At 36.5% G+C, this 27,482-nt stretch overlaps 1 protein-coding gene across 7 annotated transcripts in view; it reads left to right on the top strand.

The window, feature by feature from the left end:
• LOC130706595 (contactin-associated protein-like 3) overlaps positions 1–27,482 on the top strand; it is a 164,663-nt gene that overhangs the window by 71,612 nt on the left and 65,569 nt on the right. The window lies entirely within an intron of this gene.

Raw genomic sequence — 27,482 nt, 5'->3', positions numbered from 1 at the left:
TTGCTAGAGGCTCTGTTGCATCATATTGAATAACTTTAAAAAACTGAATTATTTATGTCTACCTATTTCTGAGAGGCAGGAAACCATATGTAATACGTTCCTTCAAAATATCATACTTGTTTTGTCCAGTTTGAGTTCTATGGCATAAGGTTAAAATCTGTGTGCTAATTAAAGTTATACACAACTTGTAAATACTGTAAAAACTAACACAACATTGTAAATCACCTAGACTCCAATGTAAAATAAAAAGTTAAAAAAAGAGAGGGTATGATAGAGTGACCTTTTGACATTATGCAGGAACATTGTTTAATAGGCCCACATGACTGTTTAATTACCTAGAAGAATGCACCCACGTCTGACTTGGTCATTTACCATTTGATTGGAGTTTAGACGCTGAAATTGATGATTTCTTTTTTTTTTTTTTTTTCAGGTACATATGGTAACTACAAAGGTTTTATTGCCCTGTAGGACACTGATCAGTTTTTTTGTAACCTAGCAATCTCATTCTAATGTTCTTCTGTAAATGCCTGTAAATTCCTAGTTTCTCAAAATGCTCTTTTACTGGATTAGTCATTAATGAGTTTATGATTCTTTGGCATGCATTTGTTCTGTATTTGTACGTGTTGTGTTTTTAACTTTTTGAAAATAATGCTTTGACATAGAGATTGCACATGTCTGGTAGGTGTACACATAACCTTGTGTGATAATACATGTGCTTAGTTTGAGTGTTGCTTTACAATAAATTTCCTTTCTGGTTCATTAGAAACTTTACTTTTCAGTAATAATATAGGGAGTCTGGCTCGCCATAAAAAATAAAAATATTCTCCTTAGTTTCCAGGTAATGGGTATTTTCAGTGTAGTGATTTGAAATAGAATTGAAACATAAAGTACTTGAAATTTTGAGTAGTTTAAAGTTGGAAACTGTATAATTTTTTATTTAAATATATGCCCGTTTAATGGATCAGTTTAAAAAAAAACCCTCCCTCCAAGGCTGTTAATCACAAATGAAAAAATGATATATTTTATCTAGGCTATGGCTTTTATTAAGTTTTTACTCGGTAGTACATCAGGAAAAGATACTCATGGAGGATGTGCTAGTTATAGCTAACTCATGGAGAGAAACTTGAAAAAAGTTTGTTTTTTAAACTGGCAAATATGATCCTTTCGGATGAGTCATTTTAGGGCTATGGTAAATGGTGTATCAGATATTTAAATGTATGTGTTCCTAAGTTGTATCACCTGTGGTTCCATCTCTGGCCTTAGTGGCTGTCACCTGTGGAGAAGGAATTTGTATGCCACGTGTTCCCTGGACCACTGTGGGAGGAAGGGGCTGGTGAACCTTGTTTGGAATCAGTGGCAGTTTCGATAACCTCAGAAGCCACTTAACGCTGTGGCGTAGACCTAGGGTCCCCACATGCTCGTTTCAGTAGCATCTCATTACTTGGGGTGTTCGAGACCCAACAGAGGGTTTCTCTGGAGCTTAGGAGCAAGCAGTGACATTGCTGCTTGGATGATGCAGGAGCGACCTGCTGCCTTGAGACATAAGACCAGGTGCCACCTGCAGTTGTCAAGGTTGTAATTAGTTTTTATTTTAACATTTATAAATCCTCAGGCAGCCAAAGAGCTTGCTAAAGTGAAGCTAAATACACTCTTCCTCGGAGTGGTGAATTGGTGGGAGAAGTGGCAGAATGAACCGTGTGTGTGTACGTATGTTTGTGTGTCTTAAGGGAGGCTGGTTGGGTAGAGAGACCTGCCGAAGGAATTAAAAACCACTGTCAATAGCTGTAAGAGAGGCACAGATTGGATTAGGTGACGATCCAGTTACGTGGGATTGAGCTATTTCTTACTTGTTACCATGCAGAACGGATATTCTCCACTTTGGATTTCTGAGCATGTGAGCAATCAGGAAATACAAAGCCATCTGCCCTGACCCAGTTGAACCCCAGTTGAAACGATTGCCTTCACGTGTCGGAGGTGTTTTGTGTTCTAGGATATTGCTATGCAGCCACCGTTAGAACCAGCAGCACTTCACCTGCCTCTGAGGCCTTGCCAGGTCCTGGTTCCTGTTAATACAGTTCTAAGGAATGGCTGGTAGGATTTTGATTTAAAGGCGAGTAGATATAATAAAGGGAATCTGATTAGCATGCGAAAATAATTCAGTAATTTGATTCAGGTCAAAGAAAGTAATTTTAATATAAACTTCTATTATGGAAGAAAATATTTTAAGAACTGTTAAGTATTTTAATGTCTCAGATTTGGCTGATGTAAGAACAATAATATGTTTCTATAGACATCTGTTCAAATGTTTGGAGATGATCAAAATTAAGGATTTGTCATATAGCTTTACGTTTGCTGTGTCTTTGATGATTAGAAACTTGAGAATAAGGACATTGCTATACACTAAAAGTATAATAATACAACATAAAAAAAAAGAAAAATATGGCTGTGTAATGTCATCAAGCTGGCTAGCTGCTGTGTGTCTGGGATTCTTAGGCTTCTCTGCAACGTTGTGTTAACTCATGGAAGTTTTCTTTTTTTAATTAATTAATTTTTGGCTGTGTTGGGTCTTCATTGCGGCACTGAGGCTACGGGCTTTCTCTAGTTGCGACCAGCGTGGGTTACTCTTTGTTGTGGTGCGCGGACTTCTCATTGAGGTGCCTTCTCTTGTTTCGGAGCATGGGCTCTAGGCGCAAGGGCTTCAGTAGTTGCGGTGCGTGGGCTTAGTTGCTCCGCGGCGTGTGGGATCTTCCTGGACTAGGGATCGAACCCGTGTTCCCTGTATTGGCAGGCGGACTCTTAACCACAACTCCACCAGGGAAGTCTCGATTCACGGAAGTTCTGATAAGAAAACCTGTGAGCCTTGACATTTCAGAGCACATCCTTTTCTATGGTGTGAACCATGCTGTCATTGCGAGGGGTTAAAAAAATTGGGGGACTGAAAGAGGATATGTTGACTAGAGTTTAGTTAAGGTATGTATAAGAGAGTTTAAGGGAGCAAACGCCAAATTACTCTTTGCTTTCTTAAAGTGACAAGGAACATTTCTGAAAAATATTTTTTCTGGCATAGAACACAGTAGAATTGACAGATCTCAGAGTCAATTACCTATTAGAGGTAAGTCAAATGACCTATTTTGAACTATGGTACAAGGTTAACAAACATAATATTGATTTTCCAGTTTAGAAGAATAAATTTTGGATCATAATTATTTACTATTCTTTTGTCATGATGAACTACTGATCTATTTTAAGAAACCTGACAACCTGATCTTTGGGAGACTTGCATCGCTATGGACTGATTTCACTTGTTCTTCTTCTAAGTGATAGGATTCATTTGTTGGAAGATAGGCTGCATGTTTGCCTAGGGAGAGTTCCTTTTCCTCATGAATATTGCTGCAAGGTGAAGCAGGAGTGGGGAGATACATCCTGCAGGCTATTGCGCATTTGAGCATGAAAAGGACATATGTTGTATCTTAATCACCATCCCAATTCCCTAGGGATGAGACTGGCTTCCCCACCCTCCCAAGGCCTCCTTCCCAACCCCCAGCATCAGCATGCCCAGAGCCTTCATGAGCATCTTCTTCCATTTTCTTAGATGGAGGTGATGCCGAATGACTTCCTGGGTTGACTTGCGTGGATTTGGCCAGCCAAAGAGGTGTCCTTCCTCCTTCACTACTTCCTGTGGGATCCATCCCCCTGAGGTCTTCCACTGTTATTCCATTTCCCAGGTGTAAGAGGGACTGAAGTGGGAGGATGGCAGTGAGAATGAAAAAGTGACACTGCACACAAAGAACACTTTCAGGACTTAATGGTTGTTTGATTCTATGTGGGGTAATAAGAAATGGGAGTGTGAAGGACTGGGGTATTGGCAAGTGACTTCAACACAACGGGGAATTGTTGGTTCACATCATTGCATTTCAGGCGAGGTTAGATCCAGATGAGGCTGTGCCATCAGGATCAGCCTCTCTTCATGTTTCCGCTCTGTCTTCCCAGTGTCAGCTTGATGCTCAGGCAGGAATCTGCTTGGTAGCTCCATGTCCAAGGTCGACCTTCCTAATCACAGTGGTAGAGAGAATGCTTTCCTCTATTTGGACTTTGGTCCTTATTACCCTGAAGCACTAAGCATGTATTTATTTGTTTATTCCCTCAACTCAAGCTCCAAGAAAGCAGAGACTTCCTCTTTCTTTTTTGTTGTTATTCCTACTTCCTAATCCCCAGAGCCCAGGGATGGTCCTGGAAGACAGTGGGTTCTCAATACATATTTGTTGGATAAGTAAAAAGGTGAATGATTCTCTTTCCCCAAACAACCAGCAAGATCCCCAGATCTGACTTCCACTGTTTTGTCTGTGTTGTGACTGCTCTTATCCAGCTACTGTGACAGGAAAGGTTGGCCCTCATGACCAGTGGTGGAGCCAGGAAGTGATTGCAACTTGATCCTTGACCAGGTGCTTTGACTGCATCACTTTGACAAGAAAGCAAAATGCACAATCCACATTTAGGTAATTAGTTTAACATCTATTATGAAAAGCACTAGCTTTCAGGCTCTTACTGGCTTCATAGAACAGATGCTTGGTTACACGTCTCCCTCCTTCATCAGATTTTAAACTTCCTGAAAACAGAATCACGCTTCTTTGTTCCTGCAGTGCTTTGCTGATGGTACTCAGTAAGTACCAAAGAAATGGAGAAATGAATATATTTTAAATATGCTACCTTGAAAGTATGTAGACTATCTGCAGAATCCCCCTGTGTATTTTATCATCATTTTTTAGGTGGCCTAATAAAAATGCATTTTTATGTGACTATCCCTGAGCTCTCTACTAGCCAACTGATTTGTTCATGGAAGGATCCATTGGCTGATTTTGAGTGTTTTGTTTTCTTCCAGTAGGAAAATGCCTGACATAACTTCTGACCCAAGGCTTTGATAAAAAGCATGGTGCCTGTTCTAGAAGTTGCTGGGAAGCCCTGAGGGAGAGCTTGAAAAGGCCAGGTGTCAGGGGAACTACCAAAGACCAACAAGCAGCAAAGAGGAGACCTTCTGGCAGGTATTATTAGGCAAGATGACTGTTATCTAGGGAGATCTTGATCAAGTCTGATCTCAGCAAGGCTCCATATTCAGGAGGAGCCTGAAACAGAGGTGCCTGGGGGCAGTGTGTAATTGGCCTTCTCCACAAGCCTGGTTCACAGTGTCTACCTGATACTGGAAGCAGCATCTAATCCAGGTGGGAAAGGCTCACTGCACATCAGGGCAGAGGGCCTGCAGGTGCACAGGTGGCCATTGCACTTCAGTGTAGGTGTCCAGGTGTCTCCTTGACACCCATGAGGCTAAATTCATTTGGGTCACAGCTGCCTCTGGGAGTGAGAACCATGGACTCTGTGTCCAGTAACCTGCAACATCAAGTGGAAGCTCCCATTGTGCTTGCAGACTTGACCCCCTGGTCTAGGGTGAGGAATTTCTGAGTCTGTTTATGGCTGGCCATTATTGTCAACAAAACCTGTTACTATCTTTGAGAAGTTTTATGACTAGCTAGCTCAAAGGCATGACAAAATGCACATGCTATCACTTCAAGACTACCTCTATTTTCAAACAAAGATCGTTCGTATTTTCAGAATTACATAGAAGGGCCCAGTGGAGGTGTAGAAATGAAGATGATTCCAGCAGCACTCCTTCAAACAGCATAAAACTATAAAATTCAACAAGATGTACTAACATAATGAGTCACACTTTCAGATAGGCAGTGGAGTGGAGTGGTTATGAAAGGAATGTTTGGATTAGGCTTCTGCTTCCACTGATGAATGCCAGCTGTGTGACCCTGGGTCATTTGCTTATCCTTTCTGTGTCTCAGCTTCCTTGTCTCCAAAAATAGAAGTAATAATTATAACCCATCTCATAGACTTGTTATGAAGATTAAATTAATTAATATATATAAAGAATGCCTGGAACATAGTAAGTCCTCAGTGAATTTTAGCCATTACTATTGCTCCTGTTGATCTCAAGTGTAAAATCAGAAATGTGACTTTGGTCCATGACTTTGGGTAGAATAATCAGATAAGGAATTTTAGGGAAAGGCATTTATACTGGGTATTTCCATTATTCAAAGTATTATCACTAATACTGCAAGATTAAGACAATATTACAAAAGAAGAATATTTAAAAATAAGTTTATGTCATAGAATTAGAAACTCTAACAGTACATTGATATGTTTCAGCTTTCCGTAATATTATATCTCTCTAAGCAATAAAGCTTTTCAGATTAAGCTATTTGGATTAAATTGTCACTAGCAACTTTGACTTCTTTCGGTTTTATATATTTTTCCACTAGCTGAAAAGGACTCCCCAGATCAAGACAATATGCTCCTGAAACATACACTGCTTGTTATCTGGCTGTTTTTTATGAAGTCTTCTAAGACATATAGTATCTGACCATCAGTAGGGGTTGTTTGACATTTATGATAGTGAAATGAGTGTTAGTGTCCAAGTCAAACATGTTTTGTATGCTTTGGAATGCCCTCTCACTTAGAATGGGTATGAAAACTTTGGTGTGGATCCTTGGAAAGAGAGCATTACTGTTTGATTGTGAAAGGTTAGGTTTAGCCCCATCTCTTGAATTTTCTCATGTCCCCTTTTCTTCAGTCATCCCATCACTGACTTATTCAAACCCTCTAAATCTCTGGCATTTACTATTGTTGTCTTCATGATTTTCCTGTCTCTACCTCACCTCCTTCTGATCCATTTGCTATCCTGCTGCCAGAATAATCTTTCTAAAGACCACTTACCTGATGATCTTGCTTTTCTGGGTAAAGATTTTCGAATCTTCCCTCACATCACACACACACACACACACACACACGCATACATTTATTCCTTGAAAGGTCCCTTCCCTTCACTTACTGTTCCTAGTCCCTCCTTTAACTGACCCTAAACTACAACCACCACCTAGCTACACTGGCATTCTTCCATCAGGACTTTCAGTTACCCCTCCCTCTACTTCTGGCACTTTCTCTCCATGTCTTGTCTTCCTGTTGAATATAGTCATCTAGGCTCTTACAGATCCATTTCCAGGAAACATATGCTCACAATAAAAATAAAAACATAAAATGCAAGAGGAAGAATCATCAGAAATAATAAACTACAGAATTAGACCAAAATAAATGTATATATTGAAAGAGATTTAGGATATAAAATTTGTTTCATATGTATAAAGAAATAAAAGAGTAGAAGAATGGAAAGAATAAGAGACTATCAAAATGATCAAGTAGAATTGAAAAAGAGTAGTATTGAGAAATGAAAAATGTAATCACTGAAATAAAGAATTTAGTGAATGCTGAAACAGCAGATTAGACACAGGTGAAGAGAGGCTCAACAAATTAGAAGACACATTTGAAATAAATAAGCAGCATGCACCACAGAGAGATGAAGAGATGGAAAATATGAAAGCCAGGTTAGGGGACAGGGTAAACCGATTGATTTTTGTATCTGATCTGAGTTCTAGAAGAAAGAGCACGTGGGAAAAAGAAATACTTAAGAGATAATCTATGGGAATTGCCCAGAATTGAAGAGAGTCACCAATATTTAGATTCACGAAACCTCTCAAATCCCTAGTGATACAAAGGAAAATAAATTCCCACCCAAAACAACACTTTATATTGGAACTGTAGAACACCAGAATCAAGAGATGTTAAAAGCAGATAAAAGATAAGTCTAACAAATAAACAAACAAAATCAGAGACAAGAACTGTTAAAGTTCTGAGAGGGAATAATTACCAACCAAGAATTGTAGACTCATTGACTTTCTCTTTCTCTTTGAAGAATGAAGGTAAAATAAAGCCATTCACAGAAATATAAAATCAAAGAGCATTTAAGGCCAATTAACCTTCACTAAAGAAGTGTTAATGGATATATTTAGCAAGAAAGAAAATTATTACAGAGGGCAGTTATGAGTACTTATAATCTAGTAGCTAGAAACAAATGGCAGGTCCTCAGGTAGAATCACATATTTGAACAGTAATAAAGCTGTTTGTACAACAACATCTTTATGAAGCTGATGGAATTCAAAGGAAGAAGACAAGATAAATCTAAGTGAACAATTGAAAATATAGTTGGAAAAGGCTTACCAGACTTAAAGCATTCTAAGGTCCCTGCATTATTTTGTTTAATTTTAGGCTTTGTTAAATTGTTAAGCACAATGCAGTGTAAAATTTTAAGGATGACCACTTAAAGAAGAGTAATAAGACATATACATTTCAAACCAGTAGGAAAAATGGAATGGGATGGGGGTAGATTTCAGTCTGTTCAACAGAAAGCAAGAAGAGAGGGGAGGAGAAAGTAACTGAGAAAAAGAGACAAATAAGCATAAAATAGAATAAAATGAAGTGATAAGGATATAGAGATTTGAATAAATTATTTCCAACTTTGATTTTAAGGATATATATATAACAGTTAGAAAATATTATGCAGGCTTTTCAATTACATGTGGAATATTTACATTTTTACTTAACCATAAAACCAGTTTCAATACATTTAAAAGAATTAGTAACATAAAAATAAAATTTCTTAAAACTGAAAAGCAATAATGTATCTCACTTATAAAAGCTCATATTGTGCTGAGTTAGATGAATGGAAAACAATAATTAAAAAAAAAATACCTAGAAACATGGTCACATTTTAAACCACCAAAAATAATGATATAAACTTATTTGCTATAATGGAATGAGAGCTAGTTTAACTTCAGCAGAGCTGTAATACAAGAAGCAAAAAGAAATATAGAAACAAGTATAAGTTCTGAAGGAAAGTAACTTTTTTACTAGAAACTATTATTTAAACCATCGTAAAACATGAGTGGAGAGGATGAAGAGGGAGACTAAAATCTTGCTAATGTTCTTTGAGACATAAGTAGAATTTAACCATGGACATTGTTTAAAAATTGAGATAAAGTATTGCGTTATAAATAGAAGGATAATCAGTAGAAAATAAATTAAATGTGATATTTTGTGTGCTTTTCAAAATCATGAAACTGATTTTCCTCCTCAGAAAAAGTCCTGTTTTCTGTTTCATGTTTTAATATGATTGCATGTTTTTTCATTCATTGTTCTTTCATCTGATAGTGAGAATATTCTTGGTTAAACAGTGAAAGTTTGTTTGTACTTTAGAATAGGGGTATGAGGCTGTTTAAGCATGTGGATTTTTTTACCCAATCTATTTTTTTTATAGACTACTGTTGGCTTGCGGAAGCAGACCTGTGAAAACTGTTAAGCATGATGAGTAGCAGCACTAGGTGGATTTGGGTGACACAATATAATTCATGTCCTTAACATCTTAACTATTATTATACATAGAAACTTTCACCAATTATTGTTGCTGATAAATAACTGAAACATTTTCCTGTAAGTGATTAAAATATTTGTCGATTTCTCAGATTTTTAAATAGAATGAAATTGGATCTTATGAATTTTCTATAAAAATCTGGAGTTCCTTTTAGGTTAACAGATTTGTATCTTTTCTAAACTAATTTTAAGTTCTATAATCTTATATAATGCTTATATGTAGTCTTATGTATAATATACATATAGTCAGGTTTACGAAAGAGAAGGCCATTTCCATACCTGGTATAATTCAACAAATTCTGTGAATTTTTAATTTCCACTTGCTGCGGAATTAAAATGTTTCACCTTCTATTTGACATGAGTGCTGTACACCAGCACAGTTTGGAAGTTTTGTACAGAAAGAGAAAAAAACACCCTCTTCAGAAAAATTTTTAAAGAAATGTTTAGTTGTACCTTGTGAAAATAATACCAAATAGCTATTTTATCTTTTTTTTTTTTTTTTGCAAATATGGACATTTTTTTTATCATCTTTTTTGGAGTATAATTGCTTTACAATGGTGTGTTAGCTTCTGCTTTATAACAAAGTGAATCAGCTATACGTATACATATATCCCCATATCCCCATATCCCCCATATCTCTTCCCTCTTGCGTCTCCCTCCCTCCCACCCTCCCTATCCTACTCCTCTAGGTGGTCACAAAGCACTGAGCTGATCTCCCTGTGCTATGCGGCTGCTTCCCACCAGCTATCGGTTTTACATTTGGTAGTGTATATATGTCCACGCCACTCTCTCACATTGTCCCAGCTTACCCTTCCCCCTCCCCGTATCCTCAAGTCCATTCTCTAGTAGGTCTGTGTCTTTTTTCCCCGTCTTGCCCCTAGGTTCTTCATGACCATTCTTTTTTTTTTTTTTTTTTTAGGTTCCATATAAATGTGTTAGCATACGGTATTTGTTTTTCTTTTTCTGACTTACTTCACTCTCTATGACAGACTCTAGGTCCATCCACCTCACTACAAATACCTCAATTTCGTTTCTTTTTTAGGCTGAATAATATTCCATTGTATATATGTGCCACATCTTCTTTATCCATTCATCTGTCGATGGACACTTTGGTTGCTTCCATGTCCTGGCTATTGTAAATAGAGCTGCAATGAACATTGTGGTACATGACTCTTTTTGAATTATGGTTTTCTCAGGGTATATGTCCAGTAGTGGGATTGCTGGGTCATATGGTAGATCTGTTTTTAGTTTTTTAAGGAACCTCCATACTGTTCTCCATAGTGGCTGTATCAATTTACATTGCAAGAGTGTTCCCTTTTCTCCACACCCTCTCCAGAATTTGTTTGTAGATTTTTTTATGATGGCCATTCTGACTGGTGTGAGATGATATCTCATTGTAGTTTTGATTTGCATTTCTCTAATGATTAATGATGTTGAGCATTCTTTCATGTGTTTGTTGGCCATCTGTATATCTTCTTTGGAGAAATGTCTGTTTAGGTCTTCTGCCGATTTTTGGATTGGGTTGTTTGTTTTTTTGATATTGAGCTGCATGAGCTGCTTGTAAATTGTGGAGATTAATCCTTTGTCAGTTGCTTCATTTGCAAATACTTTCTCCCATTCTGAGGGTTGTCTTTTCGTCTTGCTTATGGTTTCTTTTGCTGTGCAAAAGCTTTTATGTTTCATTAGGTCCCACTTGTTTATTTTTGTTTTATTTCCATTTTTCTAGGAGGTGGGTCAAAAAGGATCTTGCTGTGATTTATGCCATAGAGTGTTCTGCCTATGTTTTCCTCTAAGAGTTTGATAGTGTCTGGCCTTACATTTAGGTCTTTAATCCATTTTGAGTTTATTTTTGTGTATGGTGTTAGGGAGTGTTCTAATTTCATTCTTTTCCACGTAGCTGTCCAGTTTTCCCGGCACCACGTATTGAAGAGGCTGTCTTTTCTCCATTGTATATTCTTGCCACCTTTATCAAAAATAAGGTGACCGTATGTGCTTGGGTTTATCTCTAGGCTTTCTATCCTGTTCCATTGATCTATATTTTTGTTTTTGTGCCAGTACCATACTGTCTTGATTACTGTAGCTTTGTAGTATAGTCTGAAGTCAGGGAGCCTGATTCCTCCACCTCCGTTTTTCTTTCTCAAGATTGCTTTGGCTATTTGGGGTCTTTTGTGTTTCCATACAAATTGTGAAAATTTTTGTTCTACATCTGTGAAAAATGCCAGTGGTAGTTTGATAGGGATTGCATTGAATCTGTAGACTGCTTTGGGTAGTATAGTCATTTTCACAATGTTGATTCTTCCAATCGAAGAACATAGTATATCTCTCCATCTATTTGTATCATCTTTAATTTCTTTCAACAGTGTCTTATAGTTTTCTGCATATAAGTCTTTTGTCTCCCTGGGTAGGTTTATTGCTAGGTATTTTATTCTTTTTGTTGCAATGGTAAATGGGAGTGTTTCCTTAATTTCTCTTTCAGATTTTTCATCATTAGTGTATAGGAATGCCAGAGATTTCTGTGCGTTAATTTTGTATTGTGTTACTTGACCAAATTCATTGAATAGCTCTAGTAGTTTTCTGGGAGCATCTTTAGGATTCTCTATGTATAGTATCATGTTACTTGCAAACAGGGACAGCTTTACTTATTCTTTTCCGATTCGGATTCATTTTATTTCTTTTTCTTCTCTGATTGCTGTGGCTGTAACTTCCAAAGCTATGTTGAATAATAGTGGTGAGAGTGGGCAAACTTGTCTTGTTCCTGATCTTAGTGGAAATGGTTTCAGTTTTTCATCATTGAGAAAGATGTTGGCTGTGGGTTTGTCATATATGACCTTTATTATGTTGAGGTAGGTTCCCTCTATGCCCGCTTTCTGCAGGGTTTTTATCATTAATGGGTGTTGAATTTTGTTGAAAGCTTTTTCTGCATCTATTGAGATGATTATATGGTTTTTATCCTTCAATTTGTTAGTATGGTGTATCACATTGTTTGATTTGCGTATATTGAAGAATCCTTTCATTCTTGGGATTAACCTCACTTGATCGTGGTTTATGATCCTTTTAATGTGCTGTTGGATTCTGTTTGCTAGTATTTTGTTGAGGATTTTTGCATCTATGTTCATCAGTGATATTGGCCTGTAGTTTTCTTTCTTTGTGACATCTTTGTCTGGTTTTGGTATCAGGATGATGGTGGCCTCGTAGAATGAGTTTGGGAGTGTTCCTCCCTCTGCTATATTTTGGAAGAGTTTTAGAAGGATAGGTGTTAGCTCTTCTCTAAATGTTTGATGGAATTCCCCTGTGAAGCCATCTGGTCCTGGGCTTTTGTTTGTTGGAAGATTTTTAATCACAGTGTCAATTTCAATGCTCGTGTTTGGTTTGTTTATATTTTCTATTTCTTCCTGGTTCAGCCTTGGAAGGTTGTGCTTTAATAAGAGTTTGTCCATTTCTTCCAGGTTGTCCATTTTATTGGCATAGAGTTGCTTGCAGTAATCTCTCATGATCCTTTGTATTTCTGCCTTGTCAGTTGTTACTTCTCCTTTTTCATTTCTAATTCTGTTGGTTTGAGTCTTCTCCCTTTTTTTCTTGATGAGTCTGGCTAATGGTTTATCAATTTTGTTTATCTTCTCAAAGAGCCAGCTTTTAGCTTTATTGATCTTTGCTATTGTTTCCTTCCTTTCTTTTTCATTTATTTCTGATCTGATCTTTATGATTTCTTTCCTTCTGCTAACTTTGGGGGTTTTTTTGTTTTTCTTTCTGTAATTGCTTTAGATGTAAGGTTAGGTTTTTTATTGAGGTGTTTCTTGTTTCTTGAGGTAGCATTGTATTGCTATAAACTTCCCTGTAGGACTGCTTTTGCTGCATCCCATAGATTTTTGGTGATCGTGTTTTCATTGTCATTTGTTTCTAGGTATTTTTTGATTTCTTCAGTGATCTCTTGGTTATTAAGTAGTGTATTGTTTAGCTTCCATGTGTTTGTATTTCTTACAGATTTTTTCCTGTAATTGATATCTAGTCTCATAGCGTTGTGGTCGGAAAAGATACTTGATATGATTTCAATTTTCTCTAAATTTACCGAGGCTTGATTTGTAACCCAAGATATGATCTATCCTGGAGAATGTTCCATGAGCACTTGAGAAGAAAGTGTATTCTGTTGTTTTTGGATGGAATGTCCTATAAATATCAATTAAGTCCATCTTGTTTAGTGTATCATTTAAAGCTTGTGTTTCCTTATTTATTTTCATTTTGGATGGTCTGTCCATTGGTGAAAGAGGGGTGTTAAAGTCCCCTACTATGATTGTGTTACTGTTGATTTCCCCTTTTATGGCTGTTAGCATTTGCCTTATGTATTGAGGTGCTCCTATGTTGGGTGCATAAATATTTACAATTTTTATATCTTCTTCTTGGATTGATTCCTTGATCATTATGTAGTGTCCTTCTTTGTCTCTTGTAATAGTCTTTGTTTTCATGTCCAAATAGTTATTTTATCTTTATATATGTATCTAATGAGATACCTGAGAATGCACTGCTTTATTCAATAGTAATCTAATTTTTTATTTACTTGTTAAATATGTGCGTGCACGCATGTGTGTGCATGCGCACACACACACACACACTTCCTAAAATGATTGGGTTTTCTACTCTTGTAACAGCAGTGGCCTGTATTTTTGAATAAACATGAACAATTAAACATAATGATTGTATTATGGAACCTTTTTGGTCAGAGACCCAAGTTTTCAGTGAACTGTTGCTATTAATAATTAAATAATTTTTAGGTAAACATTACATTAAACAGCAATGCTATATTATAATAGTGTACCTCAGTAGATTAAACCTGAAAATATTTACCAGGAATTAATTGTTTTAAAACTTTAGGTGTCATTTGGATCCAAATTCTAAAATATAAAATTTTCCTTGTTCCCCTATATATTTTGTGTATATTCTTGGAACTCTACAAAGAAGTTACTGTCTTGTTTTTTTTCCCCTCCGGCAAAATGAGAAAAGCGGTATTTTATGGAGGGATCATTAACAGGTACTTGTGCTTTGAATGGATTGATTGTACTTGCTGGCTTTAGCTATGAACATCTTTTTGACAACTGTCCCCTGTTGAATATCTTGGAGAAAAGAAGGAAGAGAGGAAAGGAGGAAGACAAGGAAGAAGGAGAGGGTGGGAGGAGGAGAGATGGATGGACAAAAGGAAAGTATTTCCAAATTGCAAGACAGCGTATGAATGGCGTTTTATCCTAGTTAGACAAGCTTTTTGAAACTCCCAGTTGATTATTTAAAGCACCAAATACACATTTCTTTGCAATGATGTGTATTCTCTTTTCTCATTCTACCACAAAGCAGTGAATCTTTATCTTTGGAATATGTTGGTTATTTTATTTTAAATTTTTTCCAATGAAAATGCCCAAACTACCAGACATAGTGTAAAAATTTCTTGTGTAACTTAAATCTTGTCCTAAAATTTTAACAATTGTTATAGTATTTATGGATCAAATATTATACTATAGGTGTTATTTTTTTGTTAAATTTTGTAAGTTTTTAAAGTTACATGGACTTTTAGAAGAAGCACTCCTGTAAATATAAAGGAACATCTAACCCTTTCATGTTCATCACAGGTTTTTAAAAAATTTGTGCAGCAGTTTTTAACTCTTCTACAATCATATAATACAGAAAGAAATACATAATTTTGCCTCCAATTTTTAGTGGAGAAAATTGAAGGATAAAAAAAATCTCTAAAGTTTCAAAATAAATTATTCACTCAAAAAATATTTATTAGGGGGCTTCCCTGGTGGCGCAGTGGTTGAGAATCTGCCTGCCAATGCAGGGGACACGGGTTCGAGCCCTGGTCTGGGAGGATCCCACATGCCATGGAGCAACAAAGCCTGTGAGCCACAACTACTGAGCCTGCGCGTCTGGAGCCTGTGCTCCGCAACAAGAGAGGCCACGATAGTGAGAGGCCTGTGCACCGTGATGAAGAGTGGCCCCCGCTTGCCGCAACTAGAGAAAGCCCTCGCATGGAAACGAAGACCCAACACAGCCAAAAATAAATTTAAAAAAATAAAAATTTATTAGGTCCTTGCTCCATGAAGCAACTTATATAGCAGCAACATTTGTAGAAGGAAATTATGTGATTTTGGCAATTACAGTAATTTGGTAATTCACGTGAACAATGTATGAACAGAAAAATATAAAATTGCACACTTTTTTATTGAGTAAATTTGACTTGTAACATTGCATATGTTTAAGGTATACAGTATGTTACTTTGATACATTTATATATTGTTAATGTGATTGCTGAAGTAATATCACATTATATAATTATAATATACATGATCACGTTATATAATTATAGTACAGTATTACTGTCTATTTATTATACTGTTCATTAGATCTTCATGGCTCATTTACCAATTCTTACAAGTTTGTACCCTTAAAGACCATCGCTCTTGTCCCTGTCCCTGGTAACCACCGTTTTATTCTGTTTTTCACAGGTTTAACTTTTAGATTTCACATGTAAGTGACATCATACAGTACTTGTCTTTCTCTATCTGACTTACTCTCTTAGCATAATGTTGTAGCAAATGGGAGGATCTCTTCCTTTCTCATGGCTGAATAACATTCCACGGTGTATGTATACCACATATTTTTTTACCCATTCATCCACTGATGGTCTTTTGGGTTGTTTCCGTATCTTGGCTATTGTGAGTAATGCTGTGATAAACATGGGAGTGCGTATATCTTGTCAAAATCCTATCTTCATTTTCTTTGGTTGTATACCCAGAAGTGGAATACCTGGAGTATATGATAGATGTACTTTTAATTTTTTGAGGAGCTTCCATCTTGCTTTCTATAGTTGTTAGACTAATTTACATTCCCACATCCTCACCAGCATCTGTTGGTCCTTGTCTTCTTGGTGATAGCCATTCTCACAGGTGTGAGGTAATGTTTCACTGTGATTTTGATTTGCAGTCCACTTAGGATTAGTGATGTTGAGCATCTTTTCATGTGCCTCTTGGCCATTTTGATGTCCTTTTCGGAGAAATGACTATTTACTTCTTCTTCCCATCTTTTAACCAGATTGTTTGTTTTTTGTTATTGAGTTGACTGAGTTCCTTATATATTTTGGATATTAATCACTTATTCGATAAATGGTTTGCAAAATTTTTCTCCCATTCTGTAGGGTGTCTTTTCATTTTGTTAATTAATTTATTCTTTTGATGTGCAGAAGCTCTTGAGTTTGATGTAGTCCCATGTTTTGATTATTTTCTTTTATTGTTTGTTATTTTGGCATCATGCCCACCAAATTATTGCCAAGACCAATATCAATAAACGTCTCCCCTAACATTTTCTTTTAGGATTCTTATGGCATCAGGTCTTATGTTTAAGTCTTTGACCCATTTTGAGTTAATTATTGTGAGTGGTGTGAGATAGGGGTCTACTTTCAGTGTTCTGCATATGCTTCTCCAATTTTTCCAGCACCATTGGTTGAAGAGGCTATCCTTTCTCCACCGGGTATTCTTGGCTTCCTTGTTGAACACTAGTTGACCGTATATGCCAGGGTTTAATTCTGGGCTCTCTATTCTGTTCCGTTGGTCAATTTGTCTTTTTTCCCCCCAAGTACAATACTGTTTTTCTACTATGGTTTTGTGGTATAACTTGAAATCCAGAAGTGTGGTATCTCTGGCTTTGCTCTTTTCTCTCCAGATTGCTTTGGCTGTTTGAGGTCTTTTGTGGTTCCACACACATTTTAGGATTGTTTCTTCTATTTCTGTGAAGAATGCCTTTGGTATTTTGGTGAGGACTATGTTCAATTTGTTGATGGCTTTAGAACTATTGATATTTTAACAATATTAACTCTTTGGATCCATGAACATTTGTTTGTGTCTTCAATTTCTTTGATTTTGTTTGTGTCTTTCCATTTGTTGGTGTCCTTGATTTCTTTCAGCAGTTTTGCAGTTCTAATTGTACAGATCTTCCACTTCCTTGGTTAAATTTATTCCTAAGTATTTTATTGTTTTTGATGCTATTGTGAAAGGGATGGTTTTCTTTATTTCTTTCTCAGATGCTTTATCATTAGTGTAGAGGAATGAAATTGAGTTCTGTACGTTGACTTTGTATCCTGCCAATTTACTGAAATTGTTGATTAATTTCAATAGTTTTTTGGCTGATTCTTTGGGATTTTCTATATATTCAATCATATCATCAGCAAATAATGACAGTTTTACTTTTTCATTTCTGATTTGGATATATTTTATTTCTTTGTCTTGCATAATTGCTCTAGCTAGGACTTCCAGTACTCTATTGAATAAGAATAGTGAGACTGGGCATCCTTGCCTTGTTCCTGGTCTCAGAGGAAACACTTCCCATTTCTCTCCATCAGGTATAATGTTACCCTGGTGTTTGTTATACATGGCCTTTATGTTGAAGTATGTTCCTTCTATACCCAGTCTGTTAAGGGTTTTTATTATGAAAGGATGTTGTTTTATGTCAAATGCTTTTTCTTTCTCTATTGAAAAGATCATGTGATTTTTATTTTTTCTTTTATTGATGTGATGTGTTGGATTTATTGATTTGCATATGTTGACCCATCCTTTCATCCTAGGCATAAATTCCGCTTGGTCATCGTATATAATTCTATTAATGTGTTCTTGAATTTGGTTTGCTAATATTTTGTTGAGAATTTTTGCACCTATGTTCATCAGGGATATTGGTCTATAGTTTGCTTTTCTTGTGGTATCCTTATCTGGCTTTGGTATCAAGGTAATGCTGGCCTCATAGAACAAGTTTGGAAGTGTTTTCTCCCCCTCAATATTTTGAAAGAGTTTGAGGAGGATTGGTGTTACTTCTTTCAATGTTTGATAGAATTATCCAGGGGAGTTTTCTGGTCCTGGAGTTTTCTGTGTTGGGAATTTTTAAATTACTGATACAGTGTCTTTACTCATTATTGGTCTGTTCCTACTTTCTATTTCTTCCTGATTCAGTCATGGTAGGTTGTGTGTTTCTAGAAATGTATCCATTTCTTTTAGGTTGTATAATCCATTGGCATATAATTGTTCAGAGTAGTCTCTTATGATTCTATGTATTTCTGTAGTATCAGTTGTAATGTCTTCTCTTTTCATTTCTAATTTTATTTATTTGACTCTTCTTTTTCTTCCTGAGTCTAACTAAAGGTTTGTCAATGTTGTTTATCTTTTTGAAGAAACATTTTGTAGTTTCCTTGATCCTTTCTATTGTTTTTCTGGTTTCTATTTCATTTATTTGCATTCTGATACTTACTGTTTCCTTAGTTCTGCTAACTTTGGGCTTAATTTTTTCTTCTTTTTCTAGTTCCTTGAGGTATAAAGTTAGGTTGTTTACTTGAGATTTTTCTAACATCTTAATGTATTTATTGCTATAAACTTTCCACCCAGATCTGCTTTTGCTGCATGCCATGATATTTGATATGTTGTGTTTTCATTTTCATTTGTTTTGAGATATTTTTTATTTCCTTTTTGATTTCTTCTTTGACACAATGGTTGTTTAGACGTGTGTTTACTTTCCACATGTGTGTAGATCTTCTCATCTTCCTCTTGTTGTGGACTTCTAGTTTCATACCAATTGTGGTCACAGAAGATAGCTGATATGATTTCAGTCTTCTTAAGTTTGCTAAGATTTGTTTTGTGACCTATCATATGATCCAGCCTGAATGTTCTATGTGCACTTGAGAAGAATGTGTGTTCTGCTACTGTTGGATGGAATATTCTATATGTGTCTATTAAATCCATTTGTTCTAAGGTGTGGTTCAAGTCCAACGTTTCTTTGTTGATTTTCTGTCAAGACAATCTACCCATTGCTGATAGTGGGGTATTGAAATTCCTGCAGTTACTGCATTGTTGTCTATTTGTTCCTTAATATCTATTATTACATACTTGTATATTTCAGTGATCAGGTTTTGGGAACGTACATATTTATTATTGTTATATCTTCTTGACGTAGTGACCCCTTTACTGACCTTCTTTGTCTCTTCTTACCTTTTTTGGCTTGAAGTGTGTTTTGTCTGATACAAGGATGGCTATATCCACCTTCTTTTCATTTCTATTTGCTTGGAATATCATCTTCCATCCTTTCACTTTGAGCCTATGTGCCTTTAGAGCTGAAATGAGTCTTCTGTAGAGAGCATAGAGTTGGACCTTGTTTTTTCAGCCATCCACCCTCTATGTGCCTTTTGGTCGGTGAGTTCAATCTGCTTACATTTAGGGGTGATTATTGATATGTAAGAATTTACTATTGCCATTTTATCTTTTGCCTTCTGCTTATTTTGTCTCTCTGTTGTTCCTTTTTTCTTCTCTTTCTGTCTGCCCTTATAAGTTGGTGGTTTTCCATGGTGATTTGCTCACTCTCCCCTTTTTTATGTTTATGTTTCTGCTCTAGATTTTTGCTTGTGGTTACCATGAAGTTTACATAAAACATCCTACAGGTAAAATAGCCCCTTTCCTGCTGATGCCAGTTTATCTTCATTCACCTATAAAGGTTTCATCTGCTTACTCTTCCCCTTTTATATTTTTAATGTTAGCAATGATCTCTATGCTGTGATTTCATTACCAAGTTGTAGTATCTATAGCTATTTTTAATGCTCTTTTCCTTTAACCATTATATTATAGTTAAGAATTTAATATACTGTTCTAGAAAAGATTTACAGTATTCTAATTATGAGTATTTATCATCTTAATCAGAGTTTTGTGTACTTTTGTCTTTTTGTTTCAGCTTGAAGAGCTCCTTTCAACATTTCTCATAAGGCAGGTCTAGTGGTGGTAAACTCCCTCAGCTTTAGTTTGTCTGGGAAAGGCTTTAATTCTCCTTTATATCTGAAGGATAACTGCCACATATTCTTAGATGGAAATTTTTGTCTTTCAATATTTTGAATATGTCATTCCACTATCTCTCTCCTGACCTTCAAAGTTTCTGCTGAGAAATCTACTGTAGCCTAATGGGGGTACCTCTGTAGGTTGCTGTCTTTTTTTTTTTTTTTTTTTCCCCCCTGGCTGCCTTTAAAATTGCTTCTTTGTAATTGAATTTTGACAGCTTCATTAAAATGTGTTTTGGAGGTCTTTCTGTGATGAGATAACAAGATATTCTGTTAGCTTCGTGGATTTGTATATTCATCCCTTCCCCAGATTTGGGAATTTCTCAGCTATTATTTCTTTAAATAAACTCTGTCCGCTTCCCACTCTCTTCTCCTTCTGGGATGCCCATTATTCTTACGTTTCCCTTTCCAATAGAATCAGATATTTCTCATAGGCTTCACTTTTTAAAAATCTTAGCTCTCTCTTTTCTTCCACCTGAATTATTTTTATATTTCTATCCTTGAGCTTGCTAATTCCTCTTCTACTTGATTTGCTCTATTTCCAGTGCATTGTAATGCATTCTTTATCTCATTTATTGAGTTCTTCAGCTCCAGAAATCTGTCTGATTCTTTTTTAGAATTTTAATCTCTTTGGTAAAGTATTCCTTCTGCTTGTTATTTTCATTCCTAATATCATTGCATTGCCTTTATGAGTTTTCTATTGAATTTCTTCATAACAGCTATTTAAAACTCTTTATCAGTTAGATCACAATATTCCATACCTTTGGGTTTGGCTACTGGAAAATTGTCTTGCTTTTTTTTGCGATACCCTATTACCATGATTCCCTAAATAAAAAATGGAACACCATTTTTATTTAGGTAAGACTTTGTTTACTTTGATCCTAAGAATGCAACAGGTTGGCAGTTAGGAGCCTTCCTTTCCAGAAGGTGGCGCTATGGCACAAGTTTTTGGTTTCTCTTACCAGCGTTAACTAGTGGCTTCTAAGATTGGGAACCCACACTGTTAAAACAAAACAAAACAACAACAACAACAACAAAAACAACAACAACAAAAACAACGCGTGGTGGGAGAATGTGGGCGCAGGGGGGAGGTGTGTGTACTTACTTAGCACTTGGGGCTTTGTGGGTGTCCATGGCCTGGTAGAGGTATCCTCAAGTTGGGATGGGGGCGGTGTCCCAGGGGTCCTTGGGTGGTCGGTCCCCTTGCCTCCAGGGGCAGACAGCAGGAGACATTTTACTTCAGTTCTCTTTGTCTGTCTACTTACCTTTCCTTTCCCTCTGCCCATTCACTGCAGTCTCTCCTCAGAGAGAGCAACTGGTTCTGCCAGCTGTAACACACGTGGATGGGCAGACTTCCAGTCACTGCCTTCATCCTCCAGCTCCTCTGCCAGAAAGGTGGTGCTGGCTCGCTGCCAGAACAGCAGCCGCCTTCTGTGCTGTCACAGCCTCCTGCCACCAGCTCTGCAGCCACTTACCTCAATCCCTGCTACCTACTCCATGGTCCAGTCCACCCACTTTGGATGCACAGGTGGATGGATCTCTTGGATGTCGTTGTATGCTGTGGATAGGTGCTTTTTTTTTTTTTTTTTTTCTGGTTATGGACGTCCTAATAGTTGTAAATCAAAGGAGAGAGAGAAAAAAGGAACGATTCACACTATCATGATACTGACGTCACCCCAAAACTGCATATTTCATTGCTCTGTGACTATTTCAACAATTTGAGTAAGTTGTGTGGAATATTAGACTTTGCCCCTTAAATGGATATTTTAGATTTATATACAAGCAAGGAAGTTTTCCAGTTAATGAGCTATGGATAGTGAAAGTCTTTTTAAACTAAATATTTAAAGTAATATCAATACTAATATGAGTCAACAGCTGAGTTTCCCAAGTGCATCTTTCTGGGCACTAGCGTGATAGGGCTTCAGATTTTTGAAAGTATGTCTTTTACACTGCCCAACTCTCCAATTCTGGTTTAATAACCACAGAACATAATACAGATACCAGGGCTACTCATATGAAAACTGCAATTTAGTGCACACTCCTGGTGGCCACGTTGAGGGTCTCTCCTGGCACAGTTGAGGTTTTCATCCACTGCAGAGATCTCTCAGCTCCTGTCCCGAGTGTTGTACATTTCCTTCCCTGAAGAACAGAATGTGTCTGCCTTAAGTACACAAATAAATCCTCTCACTAAATTAGAATTTCAGGGGCGGGGATGGGGAATTGCCCCTTGGGTATCAGTGTCTGAAAAACTGCTGTGTCTATTTCTCCCCTGAATTTCATTGCACAAAATTATACAATCTTGATAAATCTAGAGATGTTACTTCTAACACAGACATGTTCTCATCTTTCCATTTGTGAATTATTTTTGAAAAATATCTGAGTGTGTTGGATTGCTGAATTTTACTGATATGCCCTGTTTAAGCAGGAATGAGAATGCCTTCTGAAATGAATACTTCATTGGCAGTCCCTTCCTATTAGTGAGAACCCCTCTTCTCTATCTATATTTTCCTGGGTCCCACTATCACATACCTACCCCACACCCAGCCTGGAAATTAAGACCGCATGATTTTTCTGTTAGGATGAACTTGGCTGTTTCAATGTTTTAAGCTCAATATATGTCAGGGTTGAAATACAACTTAGATATGGAGATTTAAGAAAGTTGCTCTCGGACTTGTGATCAATTTAATTCAGCAAACATTTATCAAATGCTTACCATGTGCCAGGCACTGTGATAGAAGCTGAAGAAATAAAGATAAATAGTGGTTCTTTAAAAAAAAAAAAGTGCTGTTCCTGTATGAGAAGCAGTATGATTCATTAAACTGGCACAAGTTATAATTTTAGAAACACTCCCACCACTGGGAATCTGTTCCTTTTGTCGAATATAATTTTTCAGCAGTCATGAGTGAATACTAATTGGGATAATTAAAATTGACCTTTAAAACAGATCTAATCCTTGTCTGCTTAGGGTGCTGAAGCAGGGCAATCCATGAAAAACTACAACCATTCTCCCTCCAGATATTTGATTCCTCTGAAGGCTGGTAGAGTCACACACCCTTGCACAATTTTAAAACCATGAAGGGATAGAACTAAGTTTTATAAATGGGCTCCAGGATGTATAACTGGGGGAAAAAAAAAACCCTGAAACTTTCTCTTCTTTCTCAGTAAGTTATTTAAATCATAGCACTTCTTTTTAAGTGAATACTCAGGGTAGTTGATAAAGAGAAAGCCCCCCTGCCCTTTTTTAAAAATAAACTTTATTTTTTGAGCAGTTTTAGGTTTATGTAAAATTGAGCAGAAAGTACAGAGATTTCCCATATACCCCCTTCCCTCACACATGCTTAGCCTCTGCCATTACCAGCATCCTTCTCCAGAGTGGTGTTGATACTTTTTTTAGTTTACAATTGGTGAACCTGTGCTGACACATGATAGTCACCCCAAGTCCATAGTTGATGTTTCACTCTCGGTGTTGTACATTCTGTGGGTTTGGACAAATGTATAATGACATGTATCCAGCATTATATTATTATACAGAATAGTTTCACTGCTCTTAAAATCCCTTGTGTTCCTCTTATTCATTCCTCTCTCCCATCTAAACACTGGCAACCACTGATCATTTTACTGGCTTCACACTTCTGTTTTTTCCAGAATATCATATAGCTAGAATCGTATGGTATGTAGCCTTTAAAGACTGGCTTCTTTCACTTAGTAATATGCATTTGGGTTTCTTCTGGGTCTTTTCATGGCTTGATGGATCGTTTCTTTTTATTGCTAATGTTCCACTATATGGATGTACCACAGTTTGTTTACCCATTCCCTACTAAAGGTGTCTTGGTTGCTTCCAAGTGTTGGCGTTTAATGACTAAAGCTGCTATAAACATTTTTGTGCCTGTTTTTGTGTAGACATAAGTTTTCAACCCCTTTGGGTAAATACCAAGGAACAGATTTTGGATTGCATGTAGGAATATGTTAATTTTGTAAGAACCGGCCAAACAGTCTTCCAAAAAGGCTGCACCATTTTGCATTCCCACCACCAATGAGAGCTCTACATCCTTGCCAGCATTTGGTGTCATTAGTGTTCCAGATTTTGACCATTTTCATAGGAGTGTAGTGGTATCTCATTGTTGTTTTAATGTGCATTTCTCTGAAGACAGATGATGTGGAGCATCTTTTCATATGCTTCTTTCTCATCTGTGTATCTTCTTCGGTGAAGTGTCTGTTAAAGTCAGCTTAGGACCATTTTTTTTTTTTTTTTTTTATTCTCTAAAATTTATTTACAGTTAATAAGTTAAAAAGCAAAGTACAACCAGATTGTAAATCTTAATCATATGCACATCAAACTGTCCAAGGAAACAATTCGGTTCCATTACAAACAATTGCCTTCTACTGCACTTAAGACATAACAGCCTATCAGAAAATATTTCAAACACACCAATAAAGTATTATAATAAAGTAAATATTATGTATATACGTCCACTAAAAACCACCAATTTAAAGAGTGCTGTGGCAACCCTTAAAACAAAAAGCTTTCAGTTCAAAATTGCTGATTTATTTGTATTCAAATATTTTTAATGTTTCTTTATTGAAGTTTTCAGAAAAATAGTACTATCACTTGCACGTAGCAAATCAATAGGTGTCCGCCACCAGCTTCCTTACACGTGTCCAACAGGGTACTCGAACTTCAACAAAATAAATACACACCACAACAGCAACACTTTGCACTATCAACAACAGAGCTTGCCCTCAACGATCATGACATTCCTGGTTTCTGGAAGGAAAAATAAGTTGCTGGTTGACAGGAAGGAGGATAAAAAATGACATCAGGAATCCCCAAAGGTTAGCGGAGATGCCAGTCACCACGTTTAGGCACTCAAAAGTTAAAAATGAAATAAAAGCACAGCAAGGTGATCAACTTCCTCCTAGCTTCCCCCTCTACTTGCACCGTATGAGATATAAGATAATCTTATAAGAGAATGAATAAAATCATGAGATTTCTTTTAAAAAACTATATACAAGCTAAGCTACAGACTTAGAGAATAAGAAATGCATGCCTCATCATAAAGGCTACCTTGCCAAGTTCCTCTTCACATTCTGCCCAATGTACCCATAAAATACTTTCACTTTCCTGTTAATATACTAACCAACTATATTAGTTGATTCTTCACGTTTCAGAAGCTGTAACATAGGCTTTGCTAAAGAACAGTTGGCAGAAATAAAGATTTTTTGACATCTTATTTCACAAACTAGAAATGGCATGATTTTTAAATAGACCAGATAAATAACATATTGAATTCAAGATGGGCAACCAGATCCAAACTGAAATCAGACAGCCCAGATAATCCAAAGAAGCATTTATGCTAGTTCAAGTGCACTAAAGTAACAAGGCATGAGGAAAAAATGTTAAGAATCTCAGTTAAAATAAATGCATAGTGTCAATGGTTGTTTCAGTTTTGATCTGAGGAGAGGTATCTTTCCCAGCTAAGTCCAATTTCAAAATCCTCTGGGAAACGATCTAGATAAGCTGTATGTTAAACTTACATTCTAATATGGCCACTGAATTTATTTTTTAATTATTATAAAACTATGTACAATATTGAGTGGTACCAATACATATTTTTTCCTCAGGGGCTAGTCAGCTAAAAAATTTTAACAATTTGGGGGTGGGGGGGGAAACCCTATGTATCTGAAATACAACTGGCAATAAGCTAATAACCAAAAGAATATATATAAGCTTCCTATCACACAAATAAAATTTAACACTCTCCATCAACTAAGTAATGATTCACTTTTATTTACTCACGTGACAGTGTAACAACGCGTTATTATTAAGTAGTGAATAAAAGAATATGAGGCATAATGGGAAACTGGCATCAAGTCGTAGATAATATATATATAATTTTCTTCTTTCTACAAAACAAGAACACTGGAATTAAAGTCACAAAACTCCTACTTACGGACTATTAAACTTGAAAAACTCAATCCAGAAAGCTATGCCATTTGAATTCTAAGAACACAAGAGTCAAAACTTCAACTCTTATTATTCTCCTACGAAGCTGCCAAGCAGAGATAAACCTTAATATTGGGGATTTCATATGTCGAGTTCCAGCCAGTATGAATCGTTCCATAGCAGAATACTTAAATTTGAAAAAGAGTGGAACAAAAACACCACTTGACCCTTTAGATATTGCAGTAAAATCTGGCTGCGGCACCACCGGCTAAAAACCATTAAGTCTTGCTGCCACCAATGACCAAAGGCACTTGGATAATCAAGAATTCCACATTGGGCCGTATGATATAAATGCTATCATAAAAGTGTAAAAGAAGGGTCAGTACTCTATGTGACTCGCCTGTTCGATTCCTGTGGTCTTCAGCTGTCAACAAAGACCCGGTAACTGCAAACAAATTATGAATGGAATTAAGATAAAAAAGGAAACTCGTGGAGCAAAAAAGACAACTAATTGTCATGATGTCTATAAAAGTGATGGATATTAGTTTGGACATTTCTTGCTATCCAACAACAAAAAGTAAAGAAAGACCTATTTTGCCCAAAGTAACTTCAACCAGTTATTTGATACCAAGAAATGTCCCCATCCCCTCGAAATCACTGATAGTTCTGAGAATTCTAATGGGTATTCTGTTTATCATTTTAATCACAAGGTTTACACACATTTATTTCTCCTATGTGATTCCCAATTTAAAATAGGTTATCCTTGAACTATACCTGGATTTGTATGTTAGACCAGTACAAGGAGACCAAATCATTTCCAATAGGATTCCATCCATCTCTTTAACCAACACCAGTTCTTTATAACTCGTTTTCTTTATCACAAGCCATGTGGTTTCAATGCACTTTAATTTTTATTTAATCAAAAAGAATTTTAACAACTCAACTTTTCCTAAACAGAAATTTATATGAGTTTCAACCATTTTCTTTAGGAGCTCAGCAAATATAAACATTAAATCTCAATATAAAATCTTCAGAAACACCTCAAAAATGTTTAAACAGTTGTAGTTTGCATCTCTTTGTTTGCAATCACTGAGCCCATGGAATTCACAGCATACAAATCCTTGCACTATTAACAGTCATAATAAGCTTGAATCTCTTAGAAAAATATCCTTGGTCAAAGCTTTGGAATCCGATTAAAATTAGGAAACGAGTGGGATTCAGAATACCCTGAGCACAAACGGGTGCAACAGCACAAAACAGCTTCGATCTTTCGTCCAGAAAGAGGGGTGGCAGTCGAAAAGAAAAACGGGGGTAGGGGTAGAGGAGCGGGGTGAAAAGCAAGTAGATTCTGGCGTTATTACACAAGCACGAAACCAAATT

The sequence above is a fragment of the Balaenoptera acutorostrata genome (genome assembly GCF_949987535.1).
Source record: "Balaenoptera acutorostrata chromosome 6 unlocalized genomic scaffold, mBalAcu1.1 SUPER_6_unloc_2, whole genome shotgun sequence".
NCBI classification, from domain to species: domain Eukaryota; kingdom Metazoa; phylum Chordata; class Mammalia; order Artiodactyla; family Balaenopteridae; genus Balaenoptera; species Balaenoptera acutorostrata.
Note: the sequence above shows the minus strand (reverse complement) of the source record. Positions and strands in the feature narration are given on the sequence as shown.